General features: G+C 38.0%; 9 non-coding genes across 9 annotated transcripts; 1 reads left to right on the top strand and 8 right to left on the bottom strand.

Annotated features, from left to right (window-relative positions):
* Positions 1-299: 299 nt before the first annotated feature.
* On the top strand, positions 300-397 carry Trnay-gua (transfer RNA tyrosine (anticodon GUA)). Its single transcript has 2 exons — positions 300-336; positions 362-397. It is a non-coding gene; the product is annotated as a tRNA-Tyr (tRNA).
* Positions 398-937: 540 nt separating this feature from the next.
* On the bottom strand, positions 938-1,009 carry Trnaq-cug (transfer RNA glutamine (anticodon CUG)). Its single transcript has one exon. It is a non-coding gene; the product is annotated as a tRNA-Gln (tRNA).
* A 92-nt stretch (positions 1,010-1,101) lies between these two features.
* Positions 1,102-1,173, bottom strand: Trnaq-uug (transfer RNA glutamine (anticodon UUG)). The gene has a single exon. It is a non-coding gene; the product is annotated as a tRNA-Gln (tRNA).
* An 89-nt stretch (positions 1,174-1,262) lies between these two features.
* Trnaq-uug (transfer RNA glutamine (anticodon UUG)) lies at positions 1,263-1,334 on the bottom strand. Its single transcript has one exon. It is a non-coding gene; the product is annotated as a tRNA-Gln (tRNA).
* Positions 1,335-1,702: 368 nt separating this feature from the next.
* Trnaq-cug (transfer RNA glutamine (anticodon CUG)) lies at positions 1,703-1,774 on the bottom strand. Its single transcript has one exon. It is a non-coding gene; the product is annotated as a tRNA-Gln (tRNA).
* Positions 1,775-1,853: 79 nt separating this feature from the next.
* Trnaq-uug (transfer RNA glutamine (anticodon UUG)) lies at positions 1,854-1,925 on the bottom strand. The gene has a single exon. It is a non-coding gene; the product is annotated as a tRNA-Gln (tRNA).
* Positions 1,926-2,008: 83 nt separating this feature from the next.
* Positions 2,009-2,080, bottom strand: Trnaq-uug (transfer RNA glutamine (anticodon UUG)). The gene has a single exon. It is a non-coding gene; the product is annotated as a tRNA-Gln (tRNA).
* An 83-nt stretch (positions 2,081-2,163) lies between these two features.
* Positions 2,164-2,235, bottom strand: Trnaq-uug (transfer RNA glutamine (anticodon UUG)). Its single transcript has one exon. It is a non-coding gene; the product is annotated as a tRNA-Gln (tRNA).
* A 92-nt stretch (positions 2,236-2,327) lies between these two features.
* Positions 2,328-2,399, bottom strand: Trnaq-uug (transfer RNA glutamine (anticodon UUG)). The gene has a single exon. It is a non-coding gene; the product is annotated as a tRNA-Gln (tRNA).
* Positions 2,400-9,400: the final 7,001 nt, after the last annotated feature.

The raw sequence follows: 9,400 nt of genomic DNA, 5'->3' as shown, positions 1-9,400 counted from the left end.
GTGAAGTACGCTCTGATGTTCAAATTACGCACGAAGGCTTGGCATGACGCAACACTCCTCGTTCGTGACGTAGGTCAGGTAGTTCTACATATAGATCTTCCTTTGACCTAATTCTACTTTCGCTTTACGCGATGGATAAAATGTCAGAATTTATGGAAATTATTGGTTTCCTATAACTGAAAATTTATAACTAGGTAAATATTATTGTTATTGTCTAATAAATAATTAATTTATTGAAGACTAATAATTCCAAGATAATATCTTACGTTATATGTAAAAAATTAGAATTGGACCTCAAGCCTTCGATAGCTCAGTTGGTAGAGCGGTGGACTGTAGTTGGAAAATAGAAAGTGTGATGGACATCCATAGGTCGCTGGTTCGAATCCGGCTCGAAGGAATTTTTTTTATTTCGTGAATTATAATTTTGCATTAAACATTTGCATACAGATATCCACCTGTAATCTTTTATATATATTTGTCAATATTATTAATAAACTATTAAAGGTATTGTACAATTTTGGGCAAAAACTTATCTGGTCATAAATACAGTTATGAAATAAAATATCAATAAGAAGAAAGATTCACTGTGGAAATTTAATTGAATAAAATATATAGATTATATTATAAGTTAATTCAAAATGATTCGCTATATAAACAGAATTGAATCAGATCTAAAGAAATTTGATTTCAGTAAAGCTTCCTATTTTCAACTAGATTATTTTTAGTAATATGTGTTTATACATATAATATGTGTTCCTCTTGCTGAATATCACGTCGATAAATATTTGAATGAAAGGAAACGTTAGTTTGTCACATCACACATGTTTTGTTGTTAGAATCATTGAAAAAATTATGAGAAATATTTGTGGAACATTGATCAATTAATTAATTATGATTTTTCTATTAATACCAAAAGAAAAGCGATTGCAAAAAAAGCAGGTCCCACCGAGATTTGAACTCGGATCGCTGGATTCAGAGTCCAGAGTGATAACCATTACACCATGAGACCGCCTGAAAGGGGTGGTTTTTCTCACCCCTATCGAGGTTTTGAAAAATATTTCGCTATTATAGTAAAAATGATTTAGAAAAAAGATTTTTCTCAGGTTCCACCGAGATTTGAACTCGGATCGCTGGATTCAAAGTCCAGAGTGCTAACCATTACACCATGGAACCGGTTGGTTAACGATTTATATATATATATATTCTTTCTGCAGAAACATATCCTATATAAATATATTGGCACAATCAAAAGAAAACTACTTAGGTTCCACCGAGATTTGAACTCGGATCGCTGGATTCAAAGTCCAGAGTGCTAACCATTACACCATGGAACCTCACATACGATCGATTTTTTAATATTACATCGTATGGAACTTCTTTTTATTTCAAATGTTTATATTTTTATAAAACTTAAGATTATATATATCGTACTAAAATTTGAAATAATAATTTAGATGTTGTTTCTATCTCAATATTGTATTAGTTACTTATTTTATAAAGATTTTCTCACCCTAATGTAGTTTGTTAGGAAGATTTAATAATTTATATAAAACTTCATTTTATACGTGCATAGTCTATCAATGGGAGCTTCAAAAACTATAACTTTTCTGTGAAACCTGTTGCACGAGCAAAATATAAAAATTCTTAGAATTAAAAATTATTAACTTATTGTTTAAAATTTTCAAGATGTAAAAAATATTGAAGGTCCCACCGAGATTTGAACTCGGATCGCTGGATTCAGAGTCCAGAGTGCTGACCATTACACCATGGAACCCTCTGTTTAAACAATTTTCAATCTACTTACTTATTGTACTAACATTTTTCCAAAATTGCAATAAATTATGCAAAAATGTAGGTTCCACCGAGACTTGAACTCGGATCGCTGGATTCAAAGTCCAGAGTGCTTACCATTACACCATGGAACCAGTTGTTGAATTAGTATGTATTGAAATTTTTTAATGGATAAATTATTTACCAATATTTAAATGATTTTTGGAACCAAAAACAAAGGTTCCACCGAGACTTGAACTCGGATCGCTGGATTCAAAGTCCAGAGTGCTTACCATTACACCATGGAACCAGTTGTTGAATTAGTATGTATTGAAATTTTTTAATTGATAAATTATTTATTAATATTTAAATGATTTTTTGAACCAAAAATGAAGGTTCCACCGAGACTTGAACTCGGATCGCTGGATTCAAAGTCCAGAGTGCTTACCATTACACCATGGAACCTCTTGTTTAATTAACTTTTTACGCCTCTTATTGTTGTTGAAACATTTGTTCAACTTTATAATAAATTATTGCAACGGTAAATGCAAAAGTATAGGTTCCACCGAGACTTGAACTCGGATCGCTGGATTCAAAGTCCAGAGTGCTCACCATTACACCATGGAACCTCTTGTTAGTAATATTCTTGCCAATAAATGACAATTATCAAAATCGCATTCGATATTGCCAGCTATTACGTAGGTCACGATTACCAAGAAATCCGCCTGTCTTATCGGGGCTTTAACTCTTCTGCAATGCGCATTTTACTTATCTACCATAATCCTCCACTTCCTTTTTCAGTTATTATCAGCATTTTTTTCCCAACAAACCAAACTTCACTTCAATCAGAGAAATAAAACATAACCTACCTAAAACATAAAAATCATCAAATTGCCAGCCTTTAAATCGTTCTTCAACTTGCTCCAATCCTCCACCCTCACCAATGTACCAATCAATTCCACAATGACATTCGACAATCTCGATCGACGAACAAACCAGCAATCCTCCCTACTTTCCGAGTCATTCGTCTCAGCCCGGAAACCACTTGAATTAATTTCCAGTCAAAGCATATTCTCTGTTCGGACGGCGCGACGCGTTCTCCTGCTTGACGTCCAATCAGGTCGAGCAACCCCATAGTCGCGGATACCCAGGCTCTGTTTGACCCTCGATCGGCCCGCGACAGCTCCGATTCCATTTCTCTGTTATACTTTCGTTCACAATGGCTCTTCTTACGGTTCGCTGATCCTTGACTGACAGCATCCCAGGCAGGCGGCACGTTCGTTCTAGGTGCGGTCCTGTCAACCTCGGATGACAGCCGACAGAGCAAGTGTTATTGTTCAGTCGGATTTTCGGGCCACGGGGATGATTCAGCCACCGTTCACGCGGACACGCTCGATGCATTTAATTAATTTGATAATTGGGCGCCACGCTTTAAGCACGGGGCGCCTGGAACAGAGAGGAATGTAAATCTATTGGGTGATTTATGACGCTGCGCTTGCAAGAGATTTTTGTTACTTCATTGCGATGGTTAGACTGCGAATGTTTATGCATTTTGATACTTTTTGGGGTGCAGCTCGAGAGACGTAGCGTTAAGAGAGATTTGTTCCATCAACTAAATATCGTAGTAAACGCTTTATCTTGAGTGCTTCGTATACTTTTGCGTGGTAAGATGTATTTTATACTTTACGTTTTTGAAATAATAAGCGGATAAACATTCGCAGTCTAGCGGTGGTATTAGCGGAGAAAGAAAGGAAAGAGAGTTTCGTTTAAACACGAGGCGCTTGGAACGGGGACGTCTAGCTTATGGGACAATTTATAAGAGAAAAATTGTGCCAGATTTTCGTTACTTCTTCGTGATGGTATTTTTGAAAACAAAGACAAAAGGGAATTTTAAACGTACATTATTATACTATAACTAGTAGTCAGGAGCAAAGCTCACAACATGTTAAAATTGTATTATGAAAAACGATCTATATTCTGATTTATCCTCGAATGGAAATTAAGCAGTTTTGCAAAGATAACTCCTGTTGTAATCCCGCAATTCCATGATCCAATTAAAAATGCACTTGCAGAATTCTATAACAAATACTCTGTTAAAAAAGTATTCTATTGAACAGTAATTAGATTTCGTTAGAGTATTCTCTGGGTTTTCTGAACAGAAGCAAACATAGTGAAAAGTCTCTTTTGCTATGAACCATTCGATAATAAAATAGAACTGCTAGGAAAATTACAAAAAAGGGAAACTGCGAACCTCATTTTTCTGTCGAAAACGTGGATCTAGAATATCGAAATTTTAGGATGATAATCAAAAGTTGAAAGGATTCGTAGAATTCTCATATTTGCAGCGTAACGCGAGTTCTAAATTACGCATCGCGGAGGGCCCTTTTGCTAGAGGGAATTTCGCAAGAATTTCTTTGCCTCTTATCGAGTAAGCAAGCTGCTTTCCTTCGGAGACCCGATGTTCCACCGAGCATGAAATAAGTGTACACACGCGGAGGAAAGGAACGATAAAGCGAATTTCGAAGGGAACAAGACACGAAGGAAGCGGTCGTTCTCGAAAACGCGGATCCTCCCCGTCCAATCGAATCCGCAGATAAAAAGAATCTGTCCCCGTTGTAAAACCATAAAGGTGTAATCGTGATCGTACAAGGGAAAGGAAGTAAAGAAAACAGCGCGATATATGTTCGCCATTTGTGCAGACAGGATTTACAACTTTGCGCAACAGTGCAAACAGAATGACGTTTAACGCTCGTTATTTAAACAGGATGGATATCTTTGATGTTCGTCGCAGGAAATTGACACGAAAATTTACCGAGAAATTACGCTTCGATATCGATTACGAGATTAAGTATCGACTTGTTTTTTGGTTATTACATTACCAGTATGATATATTGCCAAGAAAACGTTTTAAAGTTATTACTTATTACTGAAGACTACACGGGGAAAATATGAGCCATCTTTGATTCTATGACTTTTTATCGGCTGTTGGGAAAAGAAGCATTTCAATATGAAATAATTGAGAAGACCTATAACTTGATAAATTAGGGGATATAAAGCTTGTAAAAGTAGATGACATATCTATGTGTACTGTTTTCTAACAAACGAATAATATTTGTTTAGTTGCTATGTTAGTGTAATTTAATTAACAATAGTCTATATTAATATTACTAATGTGTCTTTTAAGTGTACCGAAAGACAAATATCTACATTTATACAAACACATATTTAATTCCACAACGAAGTGCAAAGATAGTTTTGTTATGAAAGTGGTTAACAATAAATCGGATTTTAAAATTATTCTATAGAAGATGAGAAATGTGATTTATCATATTTTTCATCCTTGCGTTCTTCGTTTATTTTGTAAGAGTCTAAGTTCCATTTCTCTAATCGTATTCATAAAAATCTGAATTCCTAGCAATATCAATAAGTACCAATACATCCCTCGTCCTATTTCTCTAAATTTAAAAACCTGAAGTCGTAGTTTTCCTAAACTTCAACGAAATTCACTCGCTTTTCCAATTTCACCACGAAATATGTCGCTTCTCTTGACTTTCCCAATTTCACGAAAAAGCGGAATTTCTAACCACTTTCCACCGTTTCATCAAAAAAATGGCATTTCTGCCCGCCTTTCCCAATTTCATTACGAGACGTGCATCACTGGGTCATCAGTTTCCGCGGAACCATTCACCAAAAATGTGGCGACGAACGTGCACCAAAGTACACTCGCCTTGCGGCTTCTTTTCTAATTAATGCGCGACTAGCGTCAATCATTGACCTCTGTGCCTCGCACGGAATAAAATATTCGACCACGCGTCGTCCCGAGGCACAATGCAGGAAGTGCTCGGTAGCGTGGCGTATCCCGTTGCACAAAAGCCGCGTGCAACCGGTGCAGTTGCTCTCCCTTTTACCCTCTTCTTGCCATATCCTTGTCCCTCTTCGAAAGCTAAACAGAGAGATGCCCCGGCGGCGCGTTTCTCCCGCTAATGAATTCCTCTTTATGCCAGCGAGTAATTGGTACCTCGCATTATTCTCAATCAGCGAGGCTGTCCTCGCGACGTAGTAAGGATCGCGAGCTAGGGAGCGACTGGATCGAAAGAATCACCGTTTCGTGGCAGAGAATGAGAGAGTCGAAGAGGAGACACCGCGAATGATAGGGACAAAGGAAAGCAGAAATGCAGTGAAAAAAAAGGGAAACGTGGAAAGACGCTGTGAAAGTTAAGGAAAGAGGGAGGAAAGGAGATAACTCTGCACGGGAGTTAAGGGAAGAAGGAGGAGAGGAAACGATGCGAAGGGGTCGAGAGTGAAAAAGGAAGAGAAAAAATATACGGGGTGATCCGTGTAACTGTTTCAAAGCGTAACTTTATTCTTAATGTGGTTTGAGACGTAATACGCTACTCTTGTGCTTGTGCTGGTTAACGAAAGTATTCAGAATACTTACAGTGCATGAAAAAGTTTAAAACCGATACTTGCGTGGAATTGTACAAGTGGAATTTGTGTTAGACATTGTTTTCTGTACCAAACCCATACGTCTATTATAGGACATACATAATTATATTATACATTCATTTCTCTCGTCAATTATAATCCAAGTTTTTTAAAATTTCTTTTTCCGTTTTATTCTTTAAATTTTCTTCTGGTTATCATTATACCGTAGAAAGATTTTACGAAGACATTACGTAAGTTATACGAAACTTTTTGAAATTTTATAATCGTTGTAATAAGCTAAACATATCATCATTGTGTTAGTAAAATTTGAAATCAATCCGTAAATATATATATAAAATAGTATTATTTATTGAATGGCGAGAGGGTTCGATCTACATAAAAAGATATTCATTTTAGCATTTAAGATGTAATACGATTATTGTTGTAAAGAATCTATAATCCTACAAACGATGCAGTCTTTCAAACGTTCGTCTTCTTCCTTTGAAATTTTTCTTTAAGTGCGTTAATAACGGAGTTACGACTGAAACAATTCTGTAGACCACCCTGTAGAGAGGAGCGAAAGAGGGAGAGCGAATGAAGGAGAAGGAACGCGGGAAAACCACACAGAAAAGTGCATCAGCGGAGGAAGAGATTCGCTGATTTACGAGCGGCAGTTGCTGGGAGGGCATTAATATTCGTGACGGAATATTAAACCGCGAGCGTCAATGGGCAGAGCTTCAAAGAGATTTTCCGGCCGCACAGGGAAAAGTCGAGAGATAGAAGGCGGGTGGCAGATCAACGTTCCTGCAAGATTATGAGATTCTCGTTAAGTGCCACGTGTAAAGAGTTCTTTCATACGCAGCCTCGACCCTGCCTGCATCGTCGTTCTCTCCTCGTCGTTATCCACGATAACGTTCGAGTTCGTAAAAAATAAATCGTCGCATAAAACGACACAGAGAGATATATCGATTTATCGTTGGTTTTATTTTTCACGTCGGAATTTTTTGGACGGTCAGAGACATGCGAAGGTATGGGTTTTTCACGCGATGGATTTTATATCTTGCCGAAGATATCGCGGATATTTATTCCATAATTCGGTTGGTTCAACATTTCCCTGGGAATTCGGTTGGATCGGGGGGTCGAAATTAATTCGAGCATTTTTCGACGCTGTCCCTCTTGATAACGTTTTATTACGTGTCACGCGATATTGCGCTTTTTATTATTGTTTCCTTTCCGCGGGCTGATGAATAGAAGGCATGACGGAAAATAATTTTGCTTGCTGAGTGGAAAATTCGATTCGATGACGAGACTAATTGCACGTGAAATGGAAAATGAATGCATTACGATCCATTCGATTCGCAAAATATATTATGAGCCGATATCGAACTATAACATCCAAATCGATTCTCTTTTATCAAATATACTTAATTATAGGCAAATGGCCATAGAAAAAAAAACTCGACCATCTACAATCTACAGAGAAATTCTGTAACATATTGATTATACAGCAATAAACTAGTTGCTATTTATACAAAATCTTATAGCGTACTGTCTACACTCATTGTCATAATTTTTCTGTCTGATCCTAATTCGGTAACCGGTACCTGTATTCGTTAATTAACTAGCATTGTTAAATCGTGGGGCGATTTCAACAGGAGAAAAACTCTTCGCTAAACATCAATTACTTATCGCAGAAGCAAGAATTCCATCGTGAAACGTCGAAATCTCGCCTGGAGCGTTGCAACGTCCCGGATTCGAACAAGGACATTAATGAGATAAAGCCGTCAGAGAGGGTAGTCCTGGTAATAATGAGGAACATTTTTATAACGAGGATCACCATCGCGAAATCATCTCCTGGGAAAAAAGGGAGAAAACGGAAGAAGGCTGCAGCACGACATTTCTCTATCCAACATCATCCTCCATTCTCCGTCGTCGTCGTCGTCGTCGACGTCGTCGTCGTTGTCGCGGGGAGACTTAATTATCTAATTAATTAACCTCAATCAGAACGATGAGTAATTTCTCGGTTCGCTGGCGCCTTTGCCAACGTCGAGACTTTCTTGTCACGCCGACTGTGGCCCCGAATTACGGATGAGTTCACGGCAAATCGATTATGTCCCGATGCTATTGCCCGCCTCTATTTAGGCGCAGCATCCACAGGATCCACAATCCTCCGGCGTTATCCTGTTTTCCCTGGCCGACCAATTTGCTCCTGCCAAGCCAGCCCTCATCCCACCGTTCCGTTCTCTATATCTGTTCGCCTTTATCTTCGCCTCTTACACGCCGATCGCGCGATAACTCGCTCGTGAAACGACCAGACGACGCGAGTTTGTTTTACCGGGGGTTCTCTCGCCTGAAAATTGCGTTTGCACCCCGTGCAACGTTCTCGACATGCTCTGTTCCAAAGGAAGGCAACCCGCTGGAACGAATCTTTGCCAGAGTTTAGCAAAATTAAGGTATTATGAATTTTGGGGGGATTTTTATTCGAAGAAATAATGGATTGTAGTTTGGGTGCAAAATTAATATCTACGAATAGAGTCGGGGGAGGAAATTAAAAATTGCGAAATAGGAAAAGGGAATTTTATAACAGTTCGTAAATAAAACTTTATAAATTGGAAAGAAGAGAAAAGTGATTACATTACCAATATTATATTTCTGAATGTATTTTAGAATAAAGCGTAAGTCGTATGATATATCGTGAGCAATAAGTAAGAAGGAGGTCATTTATTTTTTAAGAAATTCAACACTGACTTAGGAGAAAGGAGAAGGATATGATAAATCACTTCAACTTCAAAGATCGAAACAGACAAGTGTTATACGAAAATTGTTTGTTAATATATAGCCTTGTGAACAATAAAAATCCGATCTATAGTTTAAAGAATCAACTTCCAGTGTGTAGAAAGGCATCATAAAGATCTCTGAAAATTTTTCCCACAAATATTAATTTCATCAACTGGCTACTATTTTCATAATCGAAAAGCACAGTCGCTAATAAGAGCAGCTAGATGCAATCCCCAATTCCAAATCGTTCAACCCAATCAGCCACCCTCTTGGAAATAACAACAGCGCCCCGAAGATGCTCGAATTCCTAGTGGCAACCATAGTCCAGGATCCGGTGCCGACAAAAGCGATCCACCCCCTTGGTATCAGTGTAACTGACGTTTTTGACGCGTCAAGTGGATCCAGCCACGGCTAGAGTTTCGTTTAA

Source organism: Bombus affinis, chromosome 7 (genome assembly GCF_024516045.1).
Source record: "Bombus affinis isolate iyBomAffi1 chromosome 7, iyBomAffi1.2, whole genome shotgun sequence".
Lineage (NCBI taxonomy): Eukaryota > Metazoa > Arthropoda > Insecta > Hymenoptera > Apidae > Bombus > Bombus affinis.
The sequence above is the reverse complement of the archived record's forward strand: the minus strand, read 5'-3'. Positions and strand labels throughout refer to the sequence as shown.